At 48.4% G+C, this 17404-nt stretch overlaps 1 long non-coding RNA gene across 1 annotated transcript in view; it reads left to right on the top strand.

The window, feature by feature from the left end:
- The window catches only part of LOC115281812, an 85883-nt gene extending 72682 nt beyond the window's left edge, over positions 1-13201 (top strand). The window contains exon 3 of the long non-coding RNA XR_003904417.1: positions 13128-13201. This is a non-coding gene — a long non-coding RNA (uncharacterized LOC115281812). The remainder of the gene's footprint in view (positions 1-13127) is intronic.
- Positions 13202-17404: the final 4203 nt, after the last annotated feature.

Genomic DNA, 17404 nt, shown 5'->3' with positions numbered 1-17404 from the left:
GGAGATTCCAATGTGCATTCCACAGTGAGGACCACCAGAGCTGGTTGTCTCCACATTGCTCTGTGTGTAGGGTGGTGTTCCTCCTTGCTTGAATGCTTGCTTCTCTCTTCTGCCAAGTGTGGAGTTTGAGGGTAGGGTCTTATCAAACATCATAGCCAGAACTGGCACAGGGCCTGATGCTTCAAGGAGAGAAGAAATACATGAGCCTGGGACCTAGGGTCCAAGCCTGCAGGGAAGGGGTGGGAGAAGACTGCTGGGATTTTATAACAGCCTTGTGAATTAGGGGGCAATACCCTAGTTTTACAGTTGAGGAAACCAGGTGGTTGCAGGGATGGCCAGGGTCAAGGATGGTGCAGAACTAGGAAAATCCCACTGTATGCCATCCAGCTAGGTGGATGGGGCAGGTTGGGGGGCACGGTGTTGGTGAGGATGAGAGATTGCCTTATAAGGAACTGAAACTCCACCAAATCTGTGTAAGGGAAAAGGAAAGAAGGAAGGAGAAAAGAATGAAAGAAAGAGGGCATGAGGGTATTGATGGCAGGATTCAGGAGTCTCTGACTCAGGCTCCCCAGTCCTTGGATCCCCTCTTAGCCAGAGCAGATGCCCTGGTTTTCTGCAGGCTCCGACTTGGGCGGGGACACTCTGGAGATGAGACTGGGGAGGTGATGGCAGGCACCCACGGGGCCCGGGATGACCTCATTAAGGAGTTGCCTCTCTCGGAACCTCACTTCTCTCTTCTGCCAACTGAGGGGGTCCAGCTCTTAGGCTGAGCTCCTCTGTCTGAGAACAACAGCAGCACCACTTCCTGGCACTGCATCGTGGCCCACTGGTTACAACAGAGCCTGGCTGTCTGGGCTTCAATCCCCACTTTTTATCTCTATGGCCTGAATGGGTTTCTCAGTGCTTCCTCAATTTTCCCTTATGTGAAATGGGGATGATAACTTTATCTCACTCACAGAATTTGCGAGGACTAGCTAAGCTTGTGCATCAGAAAGGAGCTAGGGACATACAGTGAGCTTTCTATCCAGGCAGCGCTGGCCTTCATCAGCATCCTGGTTTTGTCATTATTATTACTCTGCCTACTACAATGTTGACGGTATACCAAGCACTACACTTAATGTTTTATTATCCCATTAATCCTCACAGCCACCCAGAGATGAAAGGACTAAGGCTCTGAGAGATCATGTGATTGCTTAGGTCAGGTGGTTCATCAGCGGCAGAGCCCAGATTCACCTGCCAGACTGTCTGACTCCCCAGCCTAACTTGAACCCAGAACAGCTTTCCAAAGACAGGGCCACCTGGGTTCATTGGGAGGCAAGAACAAGCATTAACTGAAAACCTACTGTGTTCCTGTGATCAAATTTAACACTTACAATGGCATAGCTAGTTGGTCCAATTATTCCTAATGTAAAGATGAGAAAACCAGGGCTCAGTGAGGCTCATCAACTTACCTATTGGACCTGGTAGAGGAGGATTGCTACACTGGAGTGATTACACCTGCCAGCGACGCCAGAACCTTCCCAGACTGGAGATACTTTCTGTGTGTGTGTGTGTGTGTGGGGGGGGGGGGATCTTACTGCTCACACCTGCCAGGTTGTGTGAGTTTGTGAGTGTGTGGATGAGTGTGTGGACGAGTGTGTGAGCAAATATTTGCCTCTTCTTCCCACTAAACCCAGAGCAGCTCTGCTCAGATCTGAGCAGTCTGAGGGGAGCAGCAAGCCCCTGTGTGTGTGTGTGTGTGTGTGTGTGTGTGTGTGTGTGTGAACAGGGATGGGGGCCCTTTGTCTCCTGGCTCTGTACACCTGGGAGATGAGGGGGCATGTGGGGGCCACCTTGGAAGGCCTGAGAGCTGGGAGAGGGGAGGAGGGCAGGGTAGCCCATTAATGCTGCCCTCCTGGTGGGGGGTGCAGATAAGTGGCCCCAGGGGGCTGTGCTGAGGACCCTCTAACTAGCTTGTTGCCATGGGGACACTGGCTATGAATACAGGCCAGGAAGTCCAGCTTGAGCCTTCCAGCCCCTCCCTTGCCTGGCAGGTGGAGACCCCCAGCTGGAGTGTGTTCATCTGGGAAGGGGACTGAAGGGCCATTCTATCCTCCCCCACTGTTATTTAAAGCAAAGGCCTCCATTCCTTCTGCTGCCCAGCTAGGAGAGCTCTCCTGGGTCAAGGGAAAAAAGGACTTTCTCCGACTCTCCGGGGTACAGTGGCTCTTGGAATTCGGGGTTGGCTTCCTGCTTCCTCTGTCTTACTGGCAGGTGACCAGGGCAGGAGGAGAAACACATGTGGTCACACAGCTACACGTGCGTTCCAGACAACACAGCCAGCTCCACCAGGAGACCAGACCCCTGCTCGCCCTGGGGACACTGAAGGGTGTGGGACGTGTCCCAGGTTATTTGAGACCCACCAAAGCGTCTGGAATCAGAATCCCTGGAGGGATGGGGGTTGTTAATGTTTTTATTTTGAAAAAATTAAACAATGAAAACTAGAGAGTAGTTTCATGAATCCTAAGTGCCTATTACTCAGTTACAACAGTTATCAGTCTTGCCCATCCTGTTTCATCTGTCCCTTCCTTTTTTTTTTTTTTTTTTTTTTTTTTTTTTTTTTTTTTTTTTTTTTTTTTTTTGCTGGGGTAGTTGAAAGCAAATCCCAGATAGCAAGCCATTTCATGTGGAAATACTTCACTATGTATTTCTCACTGATAACTGACCATGCCATGACCACATCTAACAAATTGAACAGTAATCCCAGTGATGAATATTATCTGAATCTCGGTCTAACTTCAAATCCACCGTTAAATACGTAGACCCATGCTCCAAGGGTGAATGGAGGCTCTGTGGCAGGGGCGGCCTGTGCTATAGCTTTGGAGCCACCAGAGAGTGATGGGTGAATGCTTGTGTCTTTGGGGGAGTTATTTTGCTTTATGAGGCCTCAGTTTCTTCCTATGCCGGAGGAGTTTACCTCTTCCAATGCTGTTGGGAGGATTGAATGAGATTGTATGTGTACAGTCCTGGGTGCGCAGAGGGGACTCAGTGATCATGAGGGCTCCAGAGGAAACAAGTTCAGTGGGTAACTTGTCCAAGGTCACACAGCTCGGAGCTGTGAGTCTGGTTTTCTAAATGTGCTAGGATGTCTACTCTTTCCCATTCTGATGCTGCCCCCGCTCACTACCACCCCACCTTACATATGGAAATGACACTGGAGCTGACGTCAACAGGTCCCTTTTTTTCTTGACAACCAGTGGGCCAGTCACGGTGGCACAAGCTGAGCAGATGATGAGACACAGCAGACCTAGCTCCAAGATACCTAGTACAAGGCCCTCCCCTCCCTGGGCTTCAGTTTTACTATCTATACCAGGAGGGCATTCACAGCAGTCCAAGACCCCAGGCTATAGAACAGTGGGGAGGGGAGGGGGAGAGAACATCCTGTCTTGCTGAGCAGAAAGGGAGTGGCTCAGCTCAGTGGAATCAAAGCTCCCCCCTCTTCCTGGGTTGTAGGTCCCTGAAACTGTCTGTGCCTTGAAGATTATAAGTAACATGTAGGTGAGATACAAAATTTTACTAAAGTAATGGATAGAACTATATAGAAGGTCAGCAAGGAAACAGAAGACTTGGAAAATATTAGAAACCAACCAGGCTCAACAGACATTATTGTCCTTTTTAAAGTTATGTATTTATTTTGAGAAGAGAGAGAGAGACAGCAGGGGAGGAGCAGAGAGAGGGGGCGAGAATCCCAAGCAGGCTCTGCGATGTCAGCACAGAGCTTGATGTGGGGTTCTATCCCATGAACGATGGGATCATGATTTGGGCTGAAATGAAGAGTCGGATGCTGGGGTGCATGGGTGGTTCAGTCGGTTAAGCATCTCACCTGCTTGGAATTCTCTCTCTCTGAGAAATAAATAAATAAACAACAAAAAAATAAGAGTCAGATACTTCGCCAACTAAACCACTCTGGCACCTCAACACTATTTTCTAATAGTGATCTACTAGAATATTCCACCCACCAACTACAGAGTACACATTCCCAAATGCTCATGGAATGTTTTTTTTTTCCGGGAAAGAGCATATCTTAGGCCACAAACCAAGTCTCAGTTGTTTATAAAGACTGAAATCATATAAAGTATGTTCTTGGGCAACAGTGGAATAAAATTAGAAATTAAGAACAGAAGGAAATTCGGAAAATTCACAAATATGTGGAAATTAAACAATGCACTCCTAGATAACCAATAAATCAAAGAATAAATCACAAGGGAAATGAAAAAATACTTTGAGATGAATGAAAACAAAGTCATAACATAATAAAGTTTATGAGATGCAGGAAAAGCAGTCCTGAGAGGGAAATTTATAGCAGTAAACACCTACATTAAAATAGGAGCTCTCAAATCAATGGCCCAACCCTTCACCTTATCAGAAAAAGAGCAAAACCAAACCCAGAGCAAGCAGAAGAATGGAAATCATAAAGATTGGAGTGGCAATAAATGAAAGAGAGAATTTAAAAAATAGACAAAAATCAACGAAACCAACAGTTGGTTCTCTGAAAAAAATCCACAAAATTGACAAATGTTTAGCAAGAATGGCCAAGAAAAAAAGTGAGAAGACCCCAATTATTAAAATCAGGAATGGAGGCAGAGACATTACTACCACTCTTTACAAAAGTAAAAAGAATTAGGGGTGCCTGGGTGGCTCAGTCGGCTAAGTGTCTGACTTTGGCTCAGGTCATGATCCTGCGGTCCATGGGTTCAAGCCCTGCATCAGGCTCTGTGCTGACAGCTCAGAGCCTGGAGCCTGTTTCAGATTCTGTGTCTCCCTCTGTCTCTGCTCCTCCCCTGCTGGTGCTCTCTTTCTGTCTCAAAAATAAGTAAAGCAAAAAAAAATTTAAAAAAACCCAAAAGTAAAAAGATTTATAACATTTTTTTTTTCTAGAGAGGTCGAAAAGCTCCACAATCATATATGCTTACCAGTAGTTGCCTTCAGGGGACAGGAGGGGAGAGGAAGGCATTTGCTTTTCATCGTAAACCCTTCTGGGCGTTTTTGGTTTATTGTAAAATATAACATATATACAGAAAAATGGATACAAAGAGGAGCAGTCTGTTCAGAAATTTATCACCAATGGAACGCCCATGGAACTACCACCCAGGCAAGAATTAAAGCATTGCCAGCTGCCCGTATGCCCCCCTCCCCGCCTCACCTAACCCCTCCTCTCCAAAGGTTAGCCACCATCCTGACTTTTTTTAAGTTTAGAGAAAGAGAGTGGAAGAAGGGCAGGGCGGGGGGAGAGACAGAGAGAGAGAGAGAGAGAGAATCCCAAGCAGGCACTGCATTGTCAGCACAGAGCCCAAAGTGGGGCTCGAACCTATGAACCATGAGACCATGACCTGAGCCCAAACCAAGAGTCTGGCCCTTAACCAACTCAGCCACCCAGGGGCCCCACTGCCACCCTGACTTTCATGGAGAGTACTTCCTTGCTTTCCTTGGTAGTTTTGCCATCTCTAAACGCTGTAGTTTGGCTTAGTTCATGCTTTGGGCTTTATATAAATCAAACCATACAGCAGATCCTTTTTTGGGTCTGGCTTCTTGCATGTAACATTATGTGTGTGAGATCCACCCACGTTGTTGCATGCAGTAGTGTGTTCATTTTCTTTGCTGTGTTGTATTCCATTTTATGCTTACACCACAATTTACATGGCCATTAACTACTAATGGAATGGGCTTCTTTTAAAAAAAACACGTACATGAAAATACATTAATAAAAATATTTTTAATAAAACACACATTAAAAACGGAACTCCGTGAACGTGAGCTTGGTTTCATTTCTAAGACTCTCACTTTCTTTTTCTGCTCTAATTAGTCATGAGGCCAGCATGGGAACCAGAGAAAAATAGGCCACTTAGGCAGGAGCCCAGAAGGAAGAGGTCTGAGAGATATAAAACGCCCATGGGAACCTCTCAGCAACCCGCCTCCCTGATTTTCAGCTTCAGATGCGGGGAAGGTCACAAAGATGGAGCAAAGATCACTCAGTCCCTTCCACCCAAAGTCTGCAGCTTCCCAGCACACCTAGAGTACGCATCCAGGCAGCTGGGCAGGAGCATGCCCACATGTGGGCACCCATGCATGTTCTTGAGCTGGCAGTGCCTGTAGGCGCCTGACCAGCAGGCGAGGTCTGTGCATGGAGTACTTGGTGGAAGAAGAGGAGGGGGGGGGAAATCCCCTCATTTCTGAAGAAATGTCCCAGATTAGATTTGTAAATCAAAAACCAATATATAACATGCAAGAATTGATCTGTTTTATATTCCTCAGTTACATTTTTGTGAAGCACATTTAGAAGATTTAGAACGTATTTGCGCCTGCTGGTTGGGCCATTATATGCTTGAGTTCATACATCTATTTGTGAGGCTATAAAACAGGCATCGACTACCATGTAAATTGTGTTCTCCACAATAAATTATATGCATACTTGCAAAAATACATAACTGCCGTGGCTGAGCCAACGCGGCCGGAATACTAATGAGGGCAAAAGTTGCTTTGTCCCTCTCCTCCGGCCTAATTTAGCCTCTACATCAAAAATTATGTAGGAAAAATCACTTTATCCTCTCACTGAGAAATAAAATAGCACTCACGGGCACCCTCATCTCTTCCCACCCCCCTTCCTTTTAACCGAATGCTACCATTTTTGTACTAATTTTAGCCGCTCCAGGTTTACGGAGAAGAAACCTGGCTAAACCGAAGCCGAGGAGTCACTGGGCTTGCCGCCTGTCTGAGAGGCTGTCGGAGCTGGCACACGTGTGTGCACACAAATACACATATGTGCGTGCGCACATACGCACATTCCCTCCTTGCAGTTTGAACTCACTCATGCCAGGGCATGTTCACAACATCCAGACAGACCCACGCTCAAATGTGGAGATTTGCCCCAGACCCGCATGCACCGACACTCCATAAGCATTCACCCATGTGCCACAAATCCATTCTCTCTCCCTGGTACAGACTTGTACGCATAGAGATTCACCAGGAAAATCAGTCCTGTTCGGATGAATTCCATTCAATTCGGTTTAGTCCAGCAAATGTTGATTGAGCACCTACTATACACCATGAACTGTATTTGGCATAGAGATTCACCAGGAAAATCAGTCCTGTTCGGATGAATTCCATTCAATTCGGTTTAGTCCAGCAAATGTTGATTGAGCACCTACTATACACCATGAACTGTACTTGGCACTGAGAATACTGAAATTTACAAAAAGGACAAACCCTCAGGTCACAGTTCAGGGGAGCAGGGCAGCCTTTCCAGCAAATGCAGCAAGTCAGTGTGGTGACAGCTGCAGCACATGTAGGGAGCCTGCTGTGCACGCACTCGCACTCACACCCTCGTTAGTAGCCACGCATGCACTCTAATACTCACATGGCCCCATGCACACATCTCTGCATGCACACAAACACCATCCACTGCGTTCGTGTGTGCACTCACACCACACGTGCACACCAATGGGTGCATGCAAGCATCAGCATAGCCATCTTCCCGCTCTTAGTAAAGCTGCGTGCTGAGACCTGCCTGGCCTCTGTCTTCTCTGCGAGCCCGAGTTAACCCGATGCCTTGTCTGGCTTTGGGTTTGGCTGCAGTCTACACTGGAAACAGCTCCTTCCAACACTAGGTTGGCTAGCATTGGTCCCACTTCTCCCAGAGGCCTTGCTCAAGGCTCCAGCCTGGGGGTTATTGCAGGGGGCTACAGAGGGAGGGGAAGACGCAAGGCAGATCTCTCTTCCATGATCTCATGCCAGTTGTTGGCTCATCCTGGGCCTCAGTTTACCCATTTTAAAAACGTGGGCAATGGATAGTTTCTGAGGTCCACAGTGTGTTGGTTCAGGTCAGAGAGTGGGGAGCAACTACAGAGACAGCCTGCAACTGGAAAAGGCTCAGCCCAGCTCTGAGCCCCCATGGGGCAAGACTAAGGCCGCAGCTTTGTAAGTGCATCCTTGAGAAAAAGAGTGGCAGTAGGTGGTGGGGGAAGAAGTCTTGGTGGTGCCAGGACCCAGTGTGGCCCAGCTCACATATTTATAGGTGCCAGACACAGTTCTAGTGGCATTTCGTTCTATCGAAGGGTGCCAGCAGACAGAGGAAGGGACTTCCGGGCGACCCCGCTGGGAGAGCTGTCATAATGGGAAAGGCCGTAGCGGCTCCAATGTGTTCAGTCCAAATAATGATCAATGTGATTTCTCTGTGTGTGTGTGTGTGTGTGTGTGTGTGTGTGTGCGCGCATGTGTGCACACGTGCATGTGTGAATGTATGTGTGCATGGGTGCGTGTGAGGGTGTGAATCCTCCTATTGCATTTGTGGTTTCCCTGTAGTCCTTTATCTTATCTACTCCCCTATATCTCATCCTATTTCTTTTTCATACCATACAATTTTTTTTTATCTTAGCCCGCTCTTTGAGTAGCAAATACTTTCTTTTTAGAAGGTAAATGGTATTTCTATTGTGAAAAAGTACTACATGCACATGATGAAAAATTCAAATTGGTCAAAGATGTATAGTGAAAAGGCGGTCTTTCCACCTGCTCTGACTCCGCAGTTTCATAACCATCCAGTTCCCCCTCCAGAAACAATCACTGTAACCAATGTTCATGTTTTCTTTCAGAAATATAATATGTAGGCAAGCATATCTATCATTTATATCATCTATCATATTATCTATCTATCTATCTATCTATCTATCATCATCTATCTCTCTCATCCCTTTTAACACAAATGAGAGCACACTCTGTGACCTAACACTTACTTCCCTATTGCACCCCTCAACTACATAGCTTAGAAACTATGTCTAAGAAAAAGTTTTCCATCACGCAGTGTCCAGCAATGGACTCCATTATGAGTTCCCCAACAATGGAGATGTGGGTGCACAGGCTAGGTGACCACTTAGAGAAAGGAAATGAGAGCGCAGAGTCCTTGACTGGGAGAGTGAGGTTAGACTCATACCCGTTAGGGCTCTATCCATCAACCAGTTTCTTGAGTACAAAGAGAACAACCCTTGTTCTCACTCCATCCTTTCTCTCCACCCCTCCCAGTGCCCCCCACCCTGACCCTGCAAGCTGGCCATGGTCACCAGTGCCTAAAGCTGCCCAACCATGATTTCCAGCCCTCCTGTAATTGACAAGAACCCCCCAGAGATAGCCTCTTTGTGCCAGCCACATGCCACTAAACTCCAAATTAAGAGGCCCAGCTGAGATTTCTGTCTTATTCCACCCATATCCCTGGGGCCAATCCTCTCTCATTTCAGGAGGGGAATGGAACTACAAGTTTGGTTTTGGGAAGGGGGGCAAAGGGGACTCACCACCAAAGCTGGTGCCTCTATGCTCCAGAGAGATGTGCGTGTCCTACCATGCAGCTTAAGACTTCTCCAAAACACCGTCCCCCCCAAATCCAATAAAATTGCAAATTTCACTGTATTTCACAATATCCTAAATAAACATGAACAGCATGCGTTTCTCTTCCTTGCATCAAATATTAATCTGCCCGTGGCCAGCGCCCGTTCCCCCGCATGTGTGCGCATGCTGGGTAAACACTGGGGAGATTGTGATGCCAGACCTTCCCTTCTCTTCCCCAAGTCGAGAGCATGACAAATTTTTCTCCTAATTACACCTGCCACTGTTTGCCTTCTAATACTGTAAATCCTCCATCACATAGTTTTTCAGATTTGGGATTAGGTTCTCTTCCTGTCGTACAAATGATTGGAGGGGGCAGGGATAGAGGAAGAGTTGGGGGGCCGTGTGGGCTTTGTGGCATTACTTTTCATGATTTTTCATTGGGGGGGGTCCCCAAATTGGGCAGGGGCAGTGTTCCTGGGCTCCTGACCCTCCGTAGGGTGCAAAGGAGATTTCAAGGGAGAGGGCAGAGGAAAGAATGGAGAAAAGACACCTGCCCAGGTGTGCAGAACCTGCTCACCTGAGCTTTATTAGCTCCTTAGTTGCCCCCAAATCCCAGGCATAATAAAAATCCCATCACAAAGGGTGAGGATGAATAAAAAGTGCCCAAGGCAGGGCCCAGCACATAGTAGGTGATCAATAAACCATAGTTTCCTCCCCCGTTGCTCTATCTCCTGGCTGAAGTCATAATCATCTCTCTCGGACCATGAAACCTGCCTCCTCACTGGCTTCCATCTAGCTGTAGCCCTCTCCAATGAAGCCATTGTCCCCCTGCAGCTGTCAGAGTGCTCTTTGCAAAACACAAGCTCAGGCCCTGCCTTAAAACCCCCATGACTTCCTACCATGATTGAATTAGTCCAGGCCTGGCAAATAAGGCCCTCTGCTGCTGGGCCCATACTTGATTCGCTGGCCTCATTCCCAGGCCTCCCAGGGTCCCTGTGTATCCACCCTAGATCATGGCCACCCTGCTCACCAACTCACTCTTCCCCACTTATGCTAAGTAACTTACCACCTCCGTTCCTTCACTCGGACTTTCCCTTAGCCTGTTGAAATTTTGGCTTTCTGTCCAGGTGTTCACCCCTGATGACAGCCCTTCCTTGAGTCTTACAGGGCTTTGCAGCTACTATCTTTTGGCTTGGACCTTTACCTTGTCTGTCAGTGATATAAGAGGGCCTGTGGGTACCTTCGAGGTAGGTAAGCACCAAATCTTTTTATTTTTTATTTTTTAATGTTTATTTATTTTTGAGAGACAGGGAGAGAGAGGGAGACACAGAATCCAAAGCAGGCTCCAGGCTCCAAGCTGTCAGCACAGAGCCCAATGTGGGGCCTGAACTCACAAACAGTGAGATCATGATGTGAGCTGAAGCTGGATGCTTCCCACCTGGGATCTTAAGCATCCTTTGTCACCTCAAGCTCTTTCTTGTCTCCCAGTCTTGATGCTGCAGACGGTGATAGTTGGTGTGTGGTTGTGGGGAAGGGGCTTCCTGAGGCTCTAAACCTCATGACCAAGTCAACGGCTGGTTCCCCCAGACCAGTACCTCCCTGCCTCTAGGAGCAGCCACCTAGCCTTCTAGAGATAGTATGGAAGCGCCACCAACACAAGAAGTTGAACCCTTGAAGGCCGCGGTAGTGGAGGGGGAAGGAGGCTGAAAACCCTCCCTTCTCCCCACTCCTGGAACTCGAGTCCCGTCTCTGATTTCCCTCCTGAGCCTGGGCTGGTTTGACAGAGTGTCCTCCCATGTATCTGTGTGTCTGGACCACTTAAGCTGTGCAAATGACATCACATCATTCTTGTGGGGCTTTGGCATAAGCAGTATCATTGGGTCCTTCTATCTGGTGAGGTGGTGCAGGTAACAGCTTCGCCCTTATTTTATTTGGTTCCTAGAGGCCCTTCTGCCTCTAGGGATGCCTGGCCTATCAGCTAAGGAAAGGGACCCACCCTTGGGCTGGAGCCCTAGAGCTGGGCTAAGGAGGGCATCTTGGGCATGCTCCGATCTATCCTGGTCAAGTCTCCATCCTTCCAAAGCTCCCCAGGAGTTGTTCTTGAAGACTTCTCTCAGAGTCAGCTTGTTCAGCTTGAATAATATCTCTCCCTGGCCCTAGCCCCTCCCCATACATTTCACCTTCAAAGGGCTGGGAGAAATTTCCCTAATTAATGAACTCCGCTGCAGCCTGCCCTCCATGTCATTGGGTGATTAATTGTCACTGTGCCTTTAAATCCAGAGGCAGAGGGAAGGTGGGTTGAGTTGGCAGTGGTGGATGCCAGAAGCAGGCATGCTGGGGTGAGGGCAGCCTCAGGCCATTTCCTGGGTTTGGAGGACCCCTACCTCCATCCCCATTCCTGTCCTTGCCCAGGGCCTGATAAGCCCCAGAGCCAGACCACAAATTCATCCATCAATAATCAATCAATGAGTCTCAAATACGAGACTGTGAGATCTGGGGCATTCTGGGAAAGGCAGGGTAGCTGGGGCATATCCTAAAGTCTGCAAAACAGGGCAGTTTAGCAGTTCAGAGCATGGACTTTGGAGTCAGGAAGAGCTGAGTTATAATCCTGACGCTGCCTCTTTCCAGCCATGTGATCATAGGCAGGTCATTTCACCTTCCTGAGCCTCAGTGACTCACCTATAAAGTGGGGGCTGGTAATGGGACCTACCTCCCAGGAGAGCTGGGAGGCTGAAACAAGATTAATGTGCGTGAAACTCTTAGTGTGGTGCAGGGTATATAGCCAGTGCTCAATAATGGTGACAGCAATCATGCTGCAATTGCTGTATCATGGAGGTGCTGTAAGGCCACACTGGTCATCCCCAGGGCCCAGCTAGGACCCTCCCACTCCCAACTCTGTTTTTCTTAAAAGCACCGCCCCAGGCCTCTCACCCCCATGGGACATTTCTGTGTGGTGTCACCTGGCCTAATCCCAGCCACAGCACTCACCTGCTGCGTGACCGGGCAAGGCATTTACTTTCCTATGTCTTCATTTCCTCGTCCAGAAAATGGGGACAAAGCAACCCTATCTTTGTGTGTGCAAGGCACCGGGACACAAATACAGATAAGGTCTCACACTTCCTCCAAGATGTCCCACAGCAGGAAAGACAGACAGGAAAACAAATCACTGCCAACATGGTATGAGCTGTGACAGAGGAGCCTGGGCATTCAGCAAGGAGGCAGGGATGGCATCAAGGGCCCAGAGTGCAAAAAGAGACAGCTCAACAACCTCTGCTCCCTTCTCCAGCTTTCCCCTTCCTGTTATGGCCTTACTTTTTAGACTTGGCTGCTTTTTACCCTAAAAAGCCCCATTTCTGTCCTGTCTGCTGAACCTGCAAGGTCTGGAAAGAGGGACAAAATGCGGATCCACTCCGGGAGCCCCTCCTCCCCTCAGCTTTACCCCATCACCCTCCCTCCATCACCCACATTAGCTAATGTCTATTGTTTATTGTTGCTGGGCTCTGGGCAGGTGTTTGAAACAGCGCCATTTGACAGTCAAGGAGACTGAACCAGAACCTAAAGGAGACAGAGGGATAAACCCAGGCATAATTAGCCTGAAGCTGTGGAAACCAAGAATTGGAAAAGTGGTGTTGCCAAAGAAGGGTGGTCCAATCAGGAGAGGCAAGTAACCAGCCCACAGTCTCCAGGCAAAACCCGGCTGAGACCTGTGGTTTTCAGGTATATTCACTTCATTCACTCCTTTAACAAAGCTTCATTGACCTTGATCTCTGTTGCAGGTCTGAGTTCAGCAAGCCCAGCCCCATCTCCTCTCAAGGCTCCGCCCTGAAGAGCTCAGCAAGCCCCGCCCCTGAGGACAGTGGAAGTGCACTGGTACTGTGGTGGGAGCCACCGAAGGGTGAGTGCTCTTCTGGTGTGGGGAGGGCGGGTTCCTGGGGCTCGAGCCGACCCAGAAGGATCTATGAGACCTTCTAATGCAAGGCTTAGCAATGAAAAGTGTGTACTGAAGGGGAGTGGAGGGGGCAGGAACTTGCTCAAGGTCACATGAGTTCATGGTGATAGAACCCAAACCCCTGGGCCAGGGTCTTCCATAGCAGAATCCCCAGAGGGCATTGGTAGAGGGAGGGAGGAGTGTGTCGTTGCCTTACGTTGGGAAGTGGGGGAAGGAACTGTCTGAAATGGCATTTCAGGGAAGGCGGGGCAAGGGTATTCAGGAAATGAAGATGCCAAAAGTTACCCTGCACAGGGTGAATCCAACAGGTTTTGGAGCAGACATACCACACTTTTCTCCCTTTTCCAAGCTGTGTGACTGGGCAAGTTACTTCACCTTTCTGAGCATCAGCCCCCGAAGCGGGCAGTGCTCAGTGCATAGAAAGGCTGAGACAAATGGCAGGGTTTGTTGTTGTTGTTGTTTGTTTTCCTTTTTCTTCCTCTACTTGAGTCTTCCCTGGGAGTTTCATCCTCATGCCTGGTTCCTGGTAGATTCATTTATTGTTTGAGAGAGGACTGACTAGGTAAAAGGGACTGTTCTAAGCACTGGATATAAGAAGTGAACAAAAATGACTGCCCTCCTGGAGCTTTACACTCTGGTGGAGGGAGAAAGACAGTAAATCACATCAAGTGGTGATAAATACTATGGAGAAAAGAAAAAGAGGAAAGGGGGCACAGCGTACTGTAGAAGTGGGTTCAATTTAAAGTAGTCAAAGAGGGCTTCACAGAAGAGGTAACATCTAAGCAAAGATCTGATCTCCGTGAGCTGCATGGAGTTCTGGGAGATGTCTGGGCAGAGGAAACAGCCATGCAAAAGCCCTAAGGCCAATTTGGGGACATTCAAGGAGGGCAGGGAGGCCAGTGAAGCCAGTGGAATGAGAGAGGGAGGGCATGGTGGGACATGAGGTCCGAGACGGAGGGCAAGGGCGCGGATAAAGTAGTACTGGTGGATTAATGCAAGGACTTTGAGGGAAGTCATGAGCCATAGCAGAGTTTGAGCACATGGGGGGATTTGATCTGACTCTGGCTTAATGAGGTCCCTTTGGCTGCTGGGTTGACCATAGGCAGTAGGGGAACAAAAACGGAAGCCGGATGCCCATGTGGAGGGTGATGAGGCCAGAGGGCATTGGGGCAGGGTGCTCTGGAGCATGTGGAAACTGAACTGGTGGTTTTCCTCTATATAGAACATGCTCGGGTCTTGTCCACCAATAGCTTACATCCTCCAGTCCCCTTCTTTTTTCTCCCCCATTGAGGGGAGCTCCAAGATACTGTTTTATGGGATTGGACTCAGGCCTTCCTTCCTGCTGACGCAGAATTAAGAAACTTCAGGTCAAGGAACTGGAGCCCTGCAGTATGTCTGAGCCTTGGTGTATGCATCTGAGAAATGGGGGCAAAGACTGTGGAAGAACCGTGGGCTGAGCTAATGTAGGGATGGAAGCTAGAATGTCCGCATGTTGTTACAGTGAGGCCAGGAGACTGGTGGAGGGTGTCAAGGTAGCTGGGAGCAGGGCAAAGATACAGAGGGAGCTGAGTTTGGAGGTGAGCGGAGTGGGTCTGGCAGCAAGAGAGGTGCTTGGTAGGTGCCAGGGCATGGCAGCTCTCTGTGGGTATGGCTGCTGCAGGATGAGCACCCCGGGTACCCATGGCTCTATTCGATTGGGCCTCGGCATCTCACCTGCCCTCTCTGCTCTGCTCATTGGGCACCAGCGCCAGGTCTGCTGCCACCTCAGGACCTTTGCTTTCGGTCTCCTCTACCTGGCGTGCTTCTTCCCCCAGCTCCAATGTTAACGTGTTCCCTCACCTCCTTCGCATCTTTGCTGGAAGGCCCTCTCTCAGTGAGGTCCTCTTTGACCACCTTATTTAATACGGTAGCTCTCTTCTCTTCTCTGATTTGATTTCTTTACTTAGCACTTTGCTGCTAGTTTTTATATATTTTACTTATTTTGTTAATTGTCTCCTTCTTTTAGAGTCTAATCTCCATGAGGGCTGGGACTTCTGTTTTATTATTATTTTTTACTGTAGTAAAAATACATACATACATGATATCATTTTAATCACTTGTAAGTTTACAAGTCAGTAGCATTAAATACATTTGCAGTGTTCTATAACCATCACCACTATCTATATCCTATACTTTTTTTAAAATCCCAAGATAATTAACATACAGTGTTGTTAGTGTCAGCTGTACAATATAGTGATTCAGCAATTCAATGCTTATCATGATAGGTGTACCCTTAATCCCCTTCTATATTCTATATTTTTTTACCCCAACTTAAACTCCATACCCGTTAAACAGCGATTCTCCATTTCCTCCTCTAATTCCTGGTAACCCACGTTCTACTTCTGTCTCTGAATCTGCCTAGTCTAGGTACCTCATAAAAGTAGAGCCAGGCAATATTTGTCCTTCTGTGGCTGGCTTATTTCACTCAGCATGTTTTCATATGTTGTGGCATATATCACAATCTCGCCCTCTTTGTGGCCAAATAATATTCCACTGTATGTATATGCCACATTTTGGTTCTGGTTGTGTGTTCATGCCTGGCATGGCACCTGACTCATAGTGCTCAATAAATACTGGTTGAATGAAGGGTGCCTGGGTGGCTCAGTCGGTTAAGCATCCAACTCCGGCTCAGGTCATAATCTTGTGGTCCATGAGTTCGAGCACCATGTAGGGCTCTGTGCTGATGGCTCAGAGCCTGGAGCCTGCTTCAGATTCTGTGTCTCCCTTTCTCTCTGCCCCTCCCTCGCTCATGCTCTCGCTCTCTCTCTCTCTCTCTCTCTCTCTCTCTCTCTCTCTCTCTGTTTCTCAAAAATAAATAAACATTAAAAAAATACTTGTTGAATGAGTGAGTGATTAAACGAATGGGTGGCAGGAGTGATGAAACTTTGTGGTTTTGCTTTTGTTTTTTAATTGTTTACTTATTTTTGAGAGAGACAAAGAGAGAGAGAATAGTGGGGGGAGGGTTGGGGGAGAGAGAGAGAGAGAGAGAGAGAGACAGAGAGAGAGAGACAGAGAGACTCTGCACTGATAGCAAAGAGCCCAATGTGGGGCTCAAACTCATGAACTGGGAGATTATGACCTGAGCCGGAGTTGGATGCTTAACTGACTGAGCCACCCAGGCTCCCCTTGTTTTTATTTTAGAAACATTGCATTTGAGATCACAGAGGAGCATTCAAATAGGGATGACAACGAGTGTTCCTGGGTGTTGAGGATGAAGGTGGCTAAGCAGTAAGTGGCCTACTGGGGAGATGAGTGGGGTACAGTGGGGGGCTCCTTCCTACTCTGGGCAAATCACCTCCACCCTTGTTTCCTCATTCCGGAGGAGACTAAGTGAGGGTAGGGGGAGATGGTCTTTGGTGGGGATGCAGTTTAAAGCTCCCTGATACCAGCCTGATCTAGATTTTCTTCTCCCTTTGGGGTGCTCAGAATGTGTGTGAGATGCTCTGTGCCTGTGAAGGGGACTCATGTCTGACATGCTGGAGATGGTGTCTCCACCAGGTGACTATCCTCAGCCTGAGTGTGCTAAGGGTCTGAACTCCCTCTGAGAGGGTCCAGATGTCCAGCTTCATTTTTGCTAATTAGTGCAATTAATTAACAAATGGCTTTGTGGCTCTGGGAGTCCTGGACTCCTTTGGCATTCTAGATCAGGGGGCAGCACTGTAAACAGGCGGTGGCGGCCCATGAGGGGCAGCAAAGGAGACAAGATTCCAGGCTGACGCTGTCCTGGGCAGAGAGCACCCCCTCCCTGAGTGATTGCAGGGGTCCCTCTTTCTCTCTCTGTCTCCTGTCCTGCTGGGCCCAGGAGAGCTACAGCTAGGAAAAGGTGGGATCCAGGGCGCCTGGATGGGGGGGTGTGTGTGCAGCCAAGCCCCACTGGAGGAGACCCACGTTCCATGGACAGAGCTATGGAAGGAACAGGACACATGGCCTTACCTGTTCCAGGTTGGTGGAGGAGACGTGGGTGCTGCCAGGAGGATCTCCCTGTGACAGGGAGACACAGCCTCTGGCAGGAAGTCTCCCTGATCTCACGTGGAAGATGGACCCTGTCCTGGGAGAGTTGCCTGG

Source organism: Suricata suricatta, chromosome 17, assembly GCF_006229205.1.
Source record: "Suricata suricatta isolate VVHF042 chromosome 17, meerkat_22Aug2017_6uvM2_HiC, whole genome shotgun sequence".
In the NCBI taxonomy this organism is placed as follows: domain Eukaryota; kingdom Metazoa; phylum Chordata; class Mammalia; order Carnivora; family Herpestidae; genus Suricata; species Suricata suricatta.
The sequence above is the reverse complement of the archived record's forward strand: the minus strand, read 5'-3'. Positions and strand labels throughout refer to the sequence as shown.